The sequence below is a fragment of the Athene noctua genome, chromosome 1 (assembly GCF_965140245.1).
Source record: "Athene noctua chromosome 1, bAthNoc1.hap1.1, whole genome shotgun sequence".
Lineage (NCBI taxonomy): Eukaryota > Metazoa > Chordata > Aves > Strigiformes > Strigidae > Athene > Athene noctua.
In genome coordinates, this window is record NC_134037.1 from 128,868,030 (window position 1) to 128,883,097 (window position 15,068).

General features: G+C 38.1%; 1 protein-coding gene across 7 annotated transcripts in view; it reads right to left on the bottom strand.

Moving 5' to 3' along the window:
* Positions 1-15,068, bottom strand: part of EHBP1 (EH domain binding protein 1) — a 226,264-nt gene that overhangs the window by 156,032 nt on the left and 55,164 nt on the right. The window lies entirely within an intron of this gene.

Genomic DNA, 15,068 nt, shown 5'->3' on the forward strand with positions numbered 1-15,068 from the left:
CACAAAATATGTCTTTGTGTGATTTTGTCCAACAGCCATTTTCTGAAAGCATGCCTGTTTTCAGTGGAACATACAGAACTAACAAGGAGGCAGGACATCAGCAAGGAGGCAAGTGCAAGCCTGAACAGCTAAAATACAAAGGCTGATACAGCAGCAAAAACCAGAAATAGCAATCTGATGTAGCAACTCACACCACAGAGACATGCAAAAGGCAGAGGAGAAAAATTCCTTTTTTAAAGCAGCAAAACTCCAGTGATAGTGCTTATATACTCTGTGTCTAGTGTGTTTGGGCTGGGCAGACAGCAGTGAAGCTTCACTGGTATGTGTCACTTTAAGACATGAATATCTGTGCTTAGATATACTCTGATAACATGTTTATCTAGGGTGCACAGAAAACAACTGCATGCACAAATAAACAGCTGCACACTCAATGTAACCACATTCATATCCTGAGTATCCACTTATAAATATTAATTTAGAAACTACATGCGCTACCAAGGCATCAGAGACTGAGGAAAAAAAGGCCACAGCCCAGGAAAAATGTAAAATAAAATAGTAATTCTTATCTAACGCTGATATTTATTCCACACAGTCACTCATTCCTGATGGAGAGGGATCACAAGTGCACAATACAAGTTATTCGTTGACTAAATACCATCATGAAATGTTACAATATAAAGGTTGGAAGGATTAACACAAAAGGTCCCACTCCAAGACAAATGTCTCCTTCATAGTTCAGTTCACAGCCATCATGACTGCTCAGTCAGGCCTACGATTCCAAAACGCTGGGTATATATACCTGCTAACCAAACATGGTAAAGACTTTCAAAATCTCTTGTTGATACTGGCATAATTTTAGAGGAGATTATTAATTACCACCATGCCGAAAGAGACTTTTTAAACATGGGAAGATCACCAAATAGTTTCAGCTTCAAATCTCAGTGCTTTCTGAAACAACTTCTACAGAGAAATTATAAATTTGCCAGGCTGGCTGGGTTTACAAGCTGCTTCCTCCCTTCTCCTCCTTCAGTCTCTCACCTTTCCCAAGCAAAAACTGCGAGACATGCAACCAAAAAATCTTATTTTTAAGTATTTAATATTTTCAAAAGCTTACACAATTGCACATTTATATACAAGCCACTTTTAAAAACAAACACAGAGAAATGAATTTATGCACTAAAACATGTTGGGTTTTGCTGTAACAATACAATTACATGGTGATTACCAAACAAGCCATAAGTACTAGGGGGAAAAAAATACAATTCATATTTCTCAATAAATGATTTAAATATTCTTCTCTAATAATTATGCTGTTTCACGTATTCCTATGTTTCAGAAACTATCTGGGCTGTGTTCATCTTCTCCTAATTCCATTTTTTCAAGGTACTGGATCTTTTACTTTCAAAAACAGACTACAGTATGAATTACTAAGATTTCTAAAGAAGAAAGGGCTGAACTTCAGTGCAGAATATTTTATCCTTACTGGGATGGTAATTTTTTTACTCCCTCTACTGGCATACTTTAAAAGCAAGGTAAGAAAAACCTGAAGGGTGTTTCCAGCTTGTAAAACATAATGAGAAAATACTTTTTGTAACCTCAAAATAATTGTTCGCACAATTTGGCAAAACATTAATCTCAAATCCCGTGGATTTTTAAGCCATCAGCAAATTTTTGGCAGATTTATTCATTGTAAAAATTAACTGAGCACCTCAAAATAAACATCCGTGACCACTCTGTGCTACAACTACTATCAAGCAGTCCCATCACCCTGTTCAGATCAAAACAGATCACTCCCTAAAACATACTATATGGCTAGTAAAAGACCCTAAGAGCAATCTATGGAATATAACTCTACACGATTACGACGGGTCTACAGAAACGAGCAAAACCATCCTGAGCTTAATGAGTTTCTACTTAAATGTTAGACAGTGCTCTGTGAACCATTTTATATTAAAATTGGATAGTTCTAAACATCACACATACAAGAAGTATTGTTTGACACAGTGCCATTTTGATGATAAATTGCAATCTACAGCTCAAATAATTCTACCCAGGGATTAACATTTCAGAGGCTGAGCCAGAGATTATGTGTGTGGATCTTGAATTTCATCATCTCCCTTTGGCACAATAGCTTATTCTTCCTTTTTTCATCTATTCTCTCATGAAGGGTCAGGAAAGCTTAGCCTTGCTGTTTCATTCATTTCATCTCTACATTAACCAGATACCTTGCAGTCTTTAGTTCTTACGTGTTATTCCATTACAAATACTACAGCTACACTGCACTATGCTACAGCTAATGAGGTATGTACCAAATCAAAGGGTGCCATCAAGTGGTTGTAACACACTACCAGCATTATGCAAAGTTAGTGTTCTGCAAGGGGTTTCACCAGGACACACTATACAGAGTCGATTAAATTCTACCATAATTTAAATCTTTTGGGAAAATTCAGATGCTGAGAGATTGGTGGTCCCACACGATTTCACTTCCTTCCTTTTAAATTCTAAGGCTTAGCCTAATAGCTGGCAACACCATGCAGAAGACATCCCTGTCTCTCACAGTACAGGTCAGCAGACTAGCAGACTCCAGGACTGTTTCAGTTGTTGGGTGCTCAGCTACTCATCCCTATGCACCAGAGGACAAGTTAAGAACAGCCTTAACCTCTGAAAAGCTTCCCACCTAGCAATGGAACAACAAGGGTGCTTCAGGGTGAGGGTTTCACAGAAGACAGGGAGAATAAATAGTTACTTGTGCCACCATATCCAGTTTCAAATCAGAGTTACAGATTACTTGTTAATCTATACTCTTACTGAACTTGAAGATGATGTGAGAGCATTTCCCTGCAATGCTAGGGATGAGTATCCTCAGTATTACTCAGCAATCTGAAGATGACTTGATAGATCGCTCTTCAGCACAAATCTTACCCAAACAATTGGCCTTTTCAGACGAAATACTTCATAGCCAAAACACACTTCTTATTTCATTATTTTAATCCATATACTAGCAGCTCTAAAGCACAGCCCATCACTCCACCTCACCTTTGCCTGGCAGGTAAAACCACCCAACCAAACGAAAAAATCTTTCCAGTGCACTGGGACAGATTTTTCCAGTGACAAAGAACAGTGCCTTTCTAAAAACTGTGGCAACTTTGCTACTGTAGGAAGAAAAGTTCTGCACATGCCATGGCATACAGAAGAGCTTTGCTTCATAGGGATGAGATGGGACTGAAGATTACACAGTTGTGTTTCACCAGATCATGGTCATCCACACCATGACTTCCAGAAACTCAGTGGTTACTTAAAATAACACCTTCCAGCTTGCACTTGCAAAGAAAATATCAGGAAAATGTGATTTGAATGTAACTGATGAAGATAGACACAATTCTCTTAATTTCTTAAAGAGTTTGGCTCCAAAGTATAAAAAGCTGAACAACAGTGACCACACCAGCACAACTGCCAACTTTTTAAGGATCTAAGTTCAACCGTATTTTTCCTGTGGTAGTGACAAAGCAATGTCCATGCTCAGGAACTGCTCAATGCAAATGAGGTCTAAATACTTCCGAGACTCTTCTTGTATGCCCAAAACCTGGCAGCAATGTTCCCACATGTGGTCTGTCTATACAACCTGCCACCCACTCAGGCAACCACTCTTAATTTGGGATGCCTACCACAGCTATTCTGAGGACATGTAACAACAATGAACATGTGTGATGATCAGTAATGAATTTTCATCAACTGCAAAGCAACACTCATGTGTGGTGGACCAAAGGCAATTTGAATTTGTAATGTAGAAAGAAGTCAGACCTTAACATTCCCTATGTTCTCACTCATAGCTGACTTCACACTTCCCCATGTTGCCCTTACACCTGCTCACTTTAGTAGGTCAGCCAAATTCCTGATTCTGCAGTACAGACAGGGAATTTATACACTGACTTCCAAAGACTGAACTAGAGGTAGGGAGAAAAAAAAAAAAAAAAAATTAGCAAGAACCAAACTGTGAAGATGCTAAGCTGCTTCCCGAAGTACTGCATAACATGTAAGAGTTACAAAAACTGAAAAAAGAGAGAAATAGCTTGGTTTCCATGAAGCAACAGAGGGGAAGACCTCTGTAGTGATGGAGTAATGAGGTATGCTTCATTAAAGCCAGAACTATTTCACCAAGTGCAGGTGAAACACCCAAATTGTTCCACACATCTCAAATATCCTTTGAGATAATACCCTTCCTCAACAGTGTCCATACTAGTTATTTATGCAGTCTGTTTATTTAATACCTCAAATACTTCCTAATAAATGAGTTTCTTTGGTTATAATACATAATTAAAGTTATATGAATTAAAAGTAATTATGGGGAAGATTTATACAGATGATTCATGGAACAACAAGCACATAAACTTTATACTAATTCTTTGCTGACAGATTTTTAGGGTTATTTTTGAAATATTCCATTTTGTCCTTTCACTGACAAATATATAGCCAAAATCCCCCCTAACTCATCACACTCCTTCCTGTGGCTGCTCCTGGAAGCAAGCACACACTGCCTCTGTCATTCAAGGGTTTGGCACTTACTAGAGCTACTTCTGTAGCTACTTCTGCAAGAGCATTTCCCTTGTTCTTATTCCACTTTGGTCCAGCTACAGCTCATCCTCCTTCCTCCTGTTCCCCCTGCTGCCCGCATTACCCGAACATACAGTCCCCCTCGGTCTCGCCTTTCTGTTGCAGACAACAGTTCCTTATGCAGCAACATTAGCTGTTTCCTGGGTCTTGCACTTCTCATTTTCAGGGAAAGATATATTAAAGGTCAGAGAATACCAGAATAGTAGGGTTGAGGAAAAAATAAACAGAATAACTCAGGGATGGGGAAGAGAAGTGAAAAGGTCCAAGATTTTGTCAGAGACAGATTTTTATAACAGTTGATTTCTGCGTTGTTCTTGTATTCTTTTCTGAATTTATTTAGCCCATGAGTGTGGAAAGCACTGACAAATCTCTCATTCCAAGTAACTTCTCACTCTTCATCAGAAAAAAATGCAAATATAGTTAATTTCCATTTCAGGGATCTACTTTACAGACAAAATTAAGAGAGAAAATTCTTCACATAATTTTCAATGTTACTTCTGATTTGGGACGTATTGTATATGTTCTCTGATTTTTGTGCTGTGCTTTCTTGAAACTGGTGACTGTTTTGCGAAGGGTTTTTTTGGTTTAGGGAGTAAAGCATCAGAGAATTTCCCACATCTTATCCCTTGCTGACCAAAATGTTCTTATGGTATAAAACATTAAAACTACATGCAAAACCAGAGAGCCTTTAAAGAAAACTTCTGAAAACTAGTAGTTTTGTTTATTTATAGTGGCAAAGCCCTCAGAGCCAGACCTGGCAGTTTCCCATTTGGGGCAGTGCACTGCAGGATGTTAAAAAAACTTATAGAGCCTGGCATCTATCATGTTTAGCCTGACATTCTGCCAACCTGTTATACTTCCAGTAAGGACAGTCCAGTTAGTTCTCAGATCTGGTCTACAGAAAACACAGCAGAAGCAGAAATACTACTATGTAACAGCACAACGTAACACACAATTGTATCCTCTCCAGGCTTTTAATTCATGATGTTTGGTATATATACATATACCAAATATAAACACAATAGGTTTATATTATAATATGTTTGTATTTGGTATGTATACATATATACACATACCAAATATAAACATAATATAAAGCCTGAAGAGGCTTTATATTCATCATGTTTATTTTTCAAGCCACTGGAAAAGGTAAGAAACATTGCTTAAGTATAGACCACTGCGCTCAGAATAACAATCTTTGAGCTCAGGGCTGCAACTTTGTATAGGTCACAAAAATGGCACAAATTCAGTTTAATCTTATATTTATGCTAGGGCTTGGAACCACAGGAAATAATGAACAGTTACAAGATGTCACTCTATGGCACTATTCAATGTAATTTTATTCATGCATTCTTTCTAGCCTAGTCTCAGTTTGCCACCACACCTAAGCTAAACCAGAAAAAGTTCATTTATGCTGCCTATAAAAATTCAAGAAGCAATTTGGCCCAGATAGAGATAATGCAAAACAATGAGAAAGGGGAAACTTCACATGACAAAAAACCAGCATGGCGGTGCAGTATCAATTCAGAATGAAGAATATGCTAGGAGGGGAAAAAACCTGAATGAAATGGCATCAATCAAGTTATGGAGGTCAATTAATTTCCATTATATTAAACTCTATTAAGACAGCTAACAACCAAAAGATAAGAAGCTGAAGGCAATAACACTCCATGCTATTACACTGCCAGATGGTTTTCCTAATAACAAAGGGTTTCAAGAAGCCAGAAATCTTATTTTTCTGTCATCTGGCTACTGTTCTGCTGGTGGCCACTATTTTTAAATAATATCCTCTAAATTAAATTAGAACTGATTGTATGTACAATCCTATCCAGTTACTTGATGCAGAGCTACATTTTACACAATAGTGGATATTTTAATTCTTTTCTGACACATATTTCCATACTTTGAGCACATGCAATTGCAAGGTATTTCAAATCAACCAACATATTCAATTGGACTCCCAGATTATCTGCCTTTGAAGGTGACTTATGTCAAAAATATTTTTCATTAAATGCACTGCCATTTTTCTCCATTTTCCACCCTAAATATTTTGTACTACGTGGCTGCAACATATACTGTTTTAACACTGTACAGCTACTAGGTCAAAAATGAGATTTATCCAACATAATATTGCCCCAGACAGTGGCATTTTACATAATGATATTCTGAACTGCACTGAGAGCAAACACATATCCGTGACTGTATGTAAATGTAAAAATACACTCAGACACATAAAACCAGAAAAAAGTGGAAAGCTGAACAAGCTTAAAAGCAAATACTTTTCTATTAAAAGGCAAGTTGCTCAGCTCAGCTTATGCCTTGAGTATGATTAGAACCCCACTGTAAAACAATTACCAAGACATTCTTCTGTATTTGATGTCTGAAAGAGAAACGACCTCATGCAGACTCTGTCTCTTGTGTGTGCTGGCAAGTATATTTTACTGCTGATTTTCTATGAATAAACATATGCTAAGAGTGGCTGAAACACACTGCTGGTTTTAAACATGCCTAATGTAGTATTAGAGGTTTGTTTCCAAAGCTGTCTGCCTTGTTTATCAGCTTCCTCCCTCCAGCTGGCAAAGAATACCACTGATAGCAGCTCTGATCAGCTGCCTTGCACAGTACACTCATCTATAGGAGACACATTCTTTTAGCAGGAAATAACCTCCCCTCAAAAACCTAAACAAAATGGTTCTAGCAATTTAGAAAACAGTTGTGCTTTACTACTGTGAATCAATAATAACCACATAAATTATGTGTTATCAAACTCGTTCCACTGTAAATGTTATGGTGTACCACTCTTGCCGAGCTTATAAAGCTAGAGCCTAACACCCAGGCTGTTCTGCCCAACACCCAGTGGTCCTGTCTCTATCTTCCATTTGCAAGACCCTCTCATGTAACCGTAGCACAAATATCAGAAAATAAGATGTCTCCTGTTTTAGAAAATTTTAAAATGATATGCTGTAATATAGTCTTCAAAACTGTCATATCATCTGCCAAATTATATTTGATTCAGATCCATTTAGTGCAGTTATTAACACAGCATCAGAAACAGCATTATTTTAAGGAAAGTTTAGGCACTGCATTTCATTTGGGAGATAAAGATCAAGTAACAAAAGAAAATTTTCTTAAGTTTTTGAAAAAACACAGCAGAGTTGGATGAACTCATATTTCATACTCTGTTTTACTGATTCTAGATAAATACGGTATTAAAAATGTAAAAAGTGAATTAGGAATTAAAAGTTCTTTCAACAATTCATCTAAAATTCTCACTTAGATAAGATTTTTGTAATCTCACGGCTCCGGTTTAATAGCTTATTTCATATTAATGATAAAAAGGATTAGCGATGGCCCTAATTTCTGGTGATCTGTGTGCACTCTCGTTTTGGTCAGAAGTAAAATGTCCATTGCAGACAAAACAGCAGTATGGCATGAGTGAACATATCTGGAGCAACTAGCAGGCTTTGCCTGGGGATATGGGTGTGGCTGCAGGTCAAAATATAAATGAATTGACAGAACTGTTCAGAAGATCTTACGCAGCACTTGCCCTCACGATGCCTACCTCAAACCAAGACTGCTGGTGTCATACAGAGGAGAAAACACCCATAAACCCCCCCATCTTTCGTGCCTTGCTCATGTAACGCTTGCCCTAAGTAAAAGTGGCAATTTATTTGTCCTACAGCATTTGGTGTAAAATTTCTCCAGCAGAACTTAAGTGTGCAATCCACTTCCACCACCTTCTGTAATTTTCAGAGAAGATGCCTAATCTAAGGGGGTTAAGTTAAGCAACTCCCGTAGGGTTGGTGCAGAGACAGGAGACTCACCTACTCCTGGACATCTACCCTAAACCAGAGTAATTCACGTCATGCGCAGGCACCTCTCCTGCTACTTATCAAAGCCAAGACCCTGCCTGTGATCGTGTTCTACTTTTAATTAACATTGCACAGAAATGCCATCGTGGTGTGCACAAGAAACAAGGTGTTACTGAAAAAACACAGCATCAGGCCTCCTAGAAAGATTTCCAACCCTGTCTCCTTCAGAGCCAGAGCAGCCAATAAAGACAGTGATTTCTGCAAGTTTTGCTCCAAAAAACTCATCTTGGAGATTTCTCAACTAGAACAAAGAGCTAAATATTTCATGTATGCAAACACTAAAAGTAAAACAAGCTTCCGATTCTCTATTACGTATAAAGCAGAGCAAGAGAGAGATGGCTGACAAAGTAACATTTAATTCCTTGCTGTATCTAAACCAGAATACCCAGCCTAATTTACACAGACAGACAGTCACAGTTCACATAATCACATACAGTAGAATATGACAGGGGAATTAAAGGACCAGGAAAGTATGTCTAACTATGAGCTTCCTGTTCTAAATGTATTTAATTCAGAACAAGGCTAACCTGGTCAATTCTTATTTTAAGCCAAAAATTTATTTCACGCAGAAAATACAAAACAAACGATAGAGCTTTTTTGATTACTTTTTCTTCAGTAAAGCAAACAGCCAAATTAAACTCAAGCTTCCACATGCTACAAAGATGCACTAGAAGAGATAGCCAAGATTTTGTAATAAATTCTGGTGTAGCAACTGATCATCAAATAAGGAAACATCTTATTCTGTATGCCAGTCTTTTTCCCCAGGTTCTTTCTGCAAACAGCATTGACAGTACTCAGAATTTCAATTTACTACACTGGCATTTGCCTCCCAACATTTATTTCCAGAAACAGGTGGGAAGATTTGACATCTAGACTTGGGTTTTTATTCTGACATAAAGCAAAGCTTGCTCTTGCAAAGCTAGTGTCACAGCACTGCTGTAGTACAAGGTTTAAACACCCAATATAAAAGTCTAATTTTACCAGAATTCTTGGCTAATTAATGTTCAAATTCAGATGAGTTTTTGAAAAGCTTCATTTGGAAAACAACATATTCATAGCTGTATCTGATGAAAATTTAACTTGTTGCTAATACCTCATTTTATTGTATCACATTTAAAATCAGTCACCTTTAAGAAACAAACTAATTTCTACTTCCCAGGTTACCTGCCCTCTCCTTCCTGTTATTTACCACCTTTACTTGTGTTGTCATGACTAAAAATAACAGAAGGGCATTTTAGAAGAGAGACATAATCTCTCCAAACCTGTAAGTGATATAACACACTTTAGGGCATTCAAAATGAGAAATCATCATAAACAACCACGATACAGAATTTCAGGGTGGGGACACCGGGGTGAAGAGTGGGATGAAACAACCACAAAACAATGCACTTGTACCAGTAAAATGAAACTAGATTTTGTCAAATGTTCTCTAATTTTTTCTAATGTTTTTTTCATTTTGAGGCTTTGTTCACACTTGAGCCAGTTCAGAATTCTTTTCGGGTTAAGTTTCCTGAAGTTACACAAGAGCAACAGACAGAAGGAAAAGTCAGATCTCATTTTTCAGCTTAAACTTGTTATACTATTTGCTGTAGGCTAGGAACAGCAAACTCTAAACTCCTTTTTTTCACATTTCAGCAGCTTCATTGGACATATTTTCCTCGAGAAACCAATTAGAATACCGCTTATTCCTTAGGGTACCAAAAAAATTACTGGAAGCATGGATGTGTCTCACAGAAGGATGTACATCTGACATAAATCACTGTCAAACTTGAAAGGTTTGCATGGTTTTCTTCACCATTCATCACCTTGATATTCAAAAAGGCGCTATTAGAAAACAGTACTCTAAAACGGTCATCAAAACATTTTGGAAGACTCTCTAGAAAGGAAAAATGCAGAAGCAAGTTCAGTTGCCAAGCTCTCAATACAAGAACAGCCTGGAAATTCAGAGCAATGCTTCACCACGCAGGTGACGGTGTGCAGGCAGAGCTGGGCACTGCTAGTCCCTGAACGCAATGGGCTGCACGAGCCAAGCAGGAGGCTGAACTCTCACTCACACAGATGAGTCCTTAGAAAGAGGATGCTAATGATCTGCTAAAGCAATCAAGGGAAATGAAATCGCATGTGTAACCACTGTCACATTATTGTGGTTGATTAGTCAGAGGCAAGAAGAAAGAAGGGAGTCTCCAGCCACACAGAAAGCAGAATCTGTTCTCCATAGCTGTAATTGGTGAGACAAGAAATAGCTGCCTTAAACTGTACCAACAGAGATCTAGGGCGAAACGATTCCCAACAGTGAGGACAGTGAAGCACTAGAACAGGCTGCCTGGAGATGCTGCAGGGACCTCATCTTCAAACGTCTTTAAAAACAGTTTAGGCAAGTGTTTGCCTGGAATGATGCTGCCTTGAGTTAACAGGCCAGGCCAGACTGCCTCCAGCCCCAGTCTAGACAAATCTATGAGCAAAGCCTCAAAAACAGGCAGGGCATTTTCTTCCATTCATCTACCAAATTAGTAGGTCTGGGATATCCTCTGCTGTTGTTAGCAAACACCATGTTTTAATAGGCCTGCCACATAAAAAGAGGAATATGATTAGTATCAGGAATACAGAGATGATTGCCAATGCCTTCACAACATTGATGTGATGGGAAAGGGCTCGCTCACCACAACCCTGGGTCCTCTGAATAACCTGCATAAAAGTGCAACACAAGGCACAGGAGGGGAGATGAAGAAGCCTACTATGAACCTTGGAATATATTAGTATGCCATTTATTAGCTATTAGAGATACAAATCTGGGCTCAAAAAACATTTTCTACAAGAAGCTGGAAAGGTTGCATAGACCAGATCTTTCGCCCTCTGAAAACATCCTATGAATTTTTCTATTTCATTTAAGAATGTAGGAGGTAGCTGTCTACAAAGTTGTCAGCAAACTGGCAAATATGATGGTCCATCCTCATGTTGTTGGATGTTCTTATGTGCTTTTTCAAGCTTTGAGCATGTTAGGAAGCAAAATGACATTTTAACATCACTTCAGATACCTTTATTTTAGACAAAGTTTTTGTACATAGAGCCAATGAAAGCTTCAACATATTTAGACCAACTAAAACCTCTGCTTTTGCCTCCTGTCCCTTTTCTCTTCCATTAGCTAGACAATCTGCAGAGATCAAGAAACAAAGCCCAAACTTCAGGTTAGCTGAACTCTTATTAGTGATGCAGCCTTCAATCCAAGTTGACTAGAACTCACCAGCTGCTCTCCTTCTGGCACCTCTGAGGGGATGGTTAACGATTACCCCAGCACAGGCCACTTTGCTTATACTATTTTACTGCTAAAAGACAAAGACGTATATAGAGACATGCACTGTTCTTTTCTTTAAATAGGAGAGAATGAAAACCCCACAGAAAGTGTGATAGAGGCATCAGTGTTGTTTGTGAGAGTTTCTTCCTGGTATCTATGGAGTCTGTCACCACATGGAAGCTCTCTCTTGAGCACTGGTACACTAGAAACCCCAAGAAAACAATTCATAAGAGAAATTAGAAGTTAATGCTGAAAAAATTAACACTGAAAACTGGAGCTCAGACAGTGAAAGGAACCAAGTGTGGAAACAGCACATGATCAAATTACTTATAGGAGTAATATGAGAGAAAAATAAGGAAGTGGAACGTATTTTTAAGTGGCAGGTGACTAGCCCTTGTTCTCTAAATGGAATAAGATGAACTAACGCCAACCCATAAGGGTTTGAAAGCCTATTACATCTCCACAGGTGGGTAAAAGCCTTATTCTTAGCTATGAATTTCTTCTTCTCCAACTTGTAACAGCCAATCTGAAGATCCAATCTGATTATTCAGAAGAGCAATGAAAACAAAACAATTCAAAGAACTGCCTCATGAATTAAAAACAGATAACCAAATACACAGAGTCTGGTTAAACAAAGATGAAATCAGAGATAAGAAAGTTAGCAGTAAATATACAAACAATGCAGCTGTGAAGGAGATAAAGACATAGAAGAGGGTGAGAGAAAATTAATATCGACATATAAATATTAAGAAAATACACTATGATCAAATTATTTATGGATTAGACTTACAGAAGATGATGAAGGTTCACTTACTGGAATACAAATACAGAGTGGCTAAGACATTAGAAATACAGTTAGAAAAAAAATCCTACAATTTCATGTATCAAAAAGTACATGTATTTGCAGGATTAAAAAACAAAACAAAAAAAACCCCAACACATACATAAAAAACCCAAAACAAAACCTCTCAAAACCAAGAACAACAACAAAAACACCCTCAAGAATCAAGTATCTTGCTTCATTTTCATTTACAGCATGGTCATCTTACACAAATCAGCTCCCCTCACCGCTATTTAAAATTCATCTGAAAGTCCAGAATAATCTTATTTTGAATTTGGTATCGTCTGCCAACAGAGGCCTCAGACTTCAGCTGAATATCTCTGTTAGCTAGTCCTTGCTCAGCCATACTGAAGCATCACAAAATTACTTTGGAAACTGCTTTTAATAATTTAAAAAGCTCAAAATAAATGTTTTTAGCAGAATTCAGATCGCTTCATAATGAAAGAACATCCATAAACTTTTCAAGTTTCAGTATTTTGCATTCTGAGTGCTGCTAACCAAGGAGGAAGGGAAACCCTGTAGCCTCTGATGGCAGAAAACATACTTGAACAAAAGGGAAAATCCTGCAAAGGACTGTAAATATTCCTACATGTGTGACCTATCCTTGTCAGGTTCAATGACAAGTATGTTCCTTTAAAACCAGGAAAAACATATGTTAAACCTGACAGGTGTCAATGTCGACAATGTAGGGAGGAAGGAGATCAAATCTCCTGGCTCCCGGATTTTGAACAAAGCAGTTGGTTTGTGCTCTGAAGTGTCAGCCAGATGTTGGATCATTTGTGACTTGCTCGAACAGATGAACATGTTTTCATCCACCACTAAGCGGAGCTGTTACTCCTGGAAAAGAGTTTCTCCTTATTTTTCAAGTATCTTTGCAGATCATATTTTTTGACAGTATCTACAGCTTTGTGTAGTGTTTCATTTTTAAAAAAACCGAGAGTGGATTAAAACCAACCAGTTTTATAGTTGCTTTAGCTCTCAATTTTTGCAGAAAAATGATCAGATTTATTAATCTGAGGATAATATTTATATATTCTGTAATTGAAGTATGAATATCTACCTACCAATGACTATTTGGCAGTTCTCATGTGATGAACTAATGGCATAATTAAGGTTGAAAATAATAAGTTTGCATATAACAAAAGACTGCTCCATCACCGATATATACTGGAACTGTTTTCATGTTTGGGCACAGGTTGCCTGCTTGGGGCACAGCAACTGAAGCAACCTCCCACCCTGCAAGCATTACTGCAGCTTAGAGAAGATTTGAGGCAAAGCACAAGAACAGCATACAATGGCTGTACTACTGCTACCTCTATATATCATACAATGATATGTGGAAAAAAAGCAATGTGTTATAAAGCAGGACATGAAGTCTACATGCCCACTACAAACTTCTGAAAAAAATCTGCTGCAGCATCACAGGAAACCCAACAATACCCAGAGGGCTTGGCTGAGAAATACACTGACATTGTTTTATCCAGAGTAACTTGTACAGTGACAATCGGTGATGGAGACTTCCCTGTTTAAAATAAACTAAGCAAGAAAGAAAAGGCAACGCCAGGAAACAGTAATTAAACTGTGTTTTGTGTTCATAAGTCTCAAATTAAAATAGAAACTTGACATTTAAAAACAAAAGTATAAATTAAGCACTTTGCTTTCAACCCTTTTAAATGTTTAGTCACCAACTATCTGAATAAACCTTAGCTTTGGACATTCAAATCACTTCTGTTATAGACAAGAAAGAAAAAGCAATATTTTTAGGCAAAAAAGATAACAAGCAAATTCCATTGCTTCCCCATACTTCAGTGCAGTGTAGCACTACTAAGACTCAGCAGAAAGCAGTATTTTTTTTGTTTAAAAACAACATAAATAAAAATTAAATCATACTACTGAAGAACAGTCCATAATGAAACTATATTAATGAGAGACAAACACACTGTCTTGATACCACAGTCCTTTTAAATGTATTTCAAAACAGAGCTTCCTCTTCAAGGAAACTCCAAGTAAAGCAGCTCCCCCAGTTTTGAGTCCAGGCAGGCCCAGAGGGGAAGCTGCAGCCTAATACAGAGAAGGGAAAGGAAAAAAGGACTTCATGAAGCACTTGCCCTATGAAATATCAAGCCCTGCTGTTTGGCAAAGTGTGTTGTCTGTACAGCCCTCAGGAGCAGAGTTCTCTGGGAAGTTCTGGGAACTCCTGGCTCAGAGGAGTCACAGATACCCAAAAGCCACCTTTTGGGTTTTCACTGGGTGCACAAGACGGCTCCGCCATGCAGAGATGATGAGACTGGGATCCCAGGGAGAAGGGGACATGTCGTGACACTCTTGCTCTTTGCTATGTGACTGAGGCTGGTCCCACCTCTCCACCCTGCCTCAATTTCCTCACCTATAAAATGCAAGTGATGAAACTGTGCTCTTCACTAAAGAGCAGCATTCAAAATCACGCAGGGTG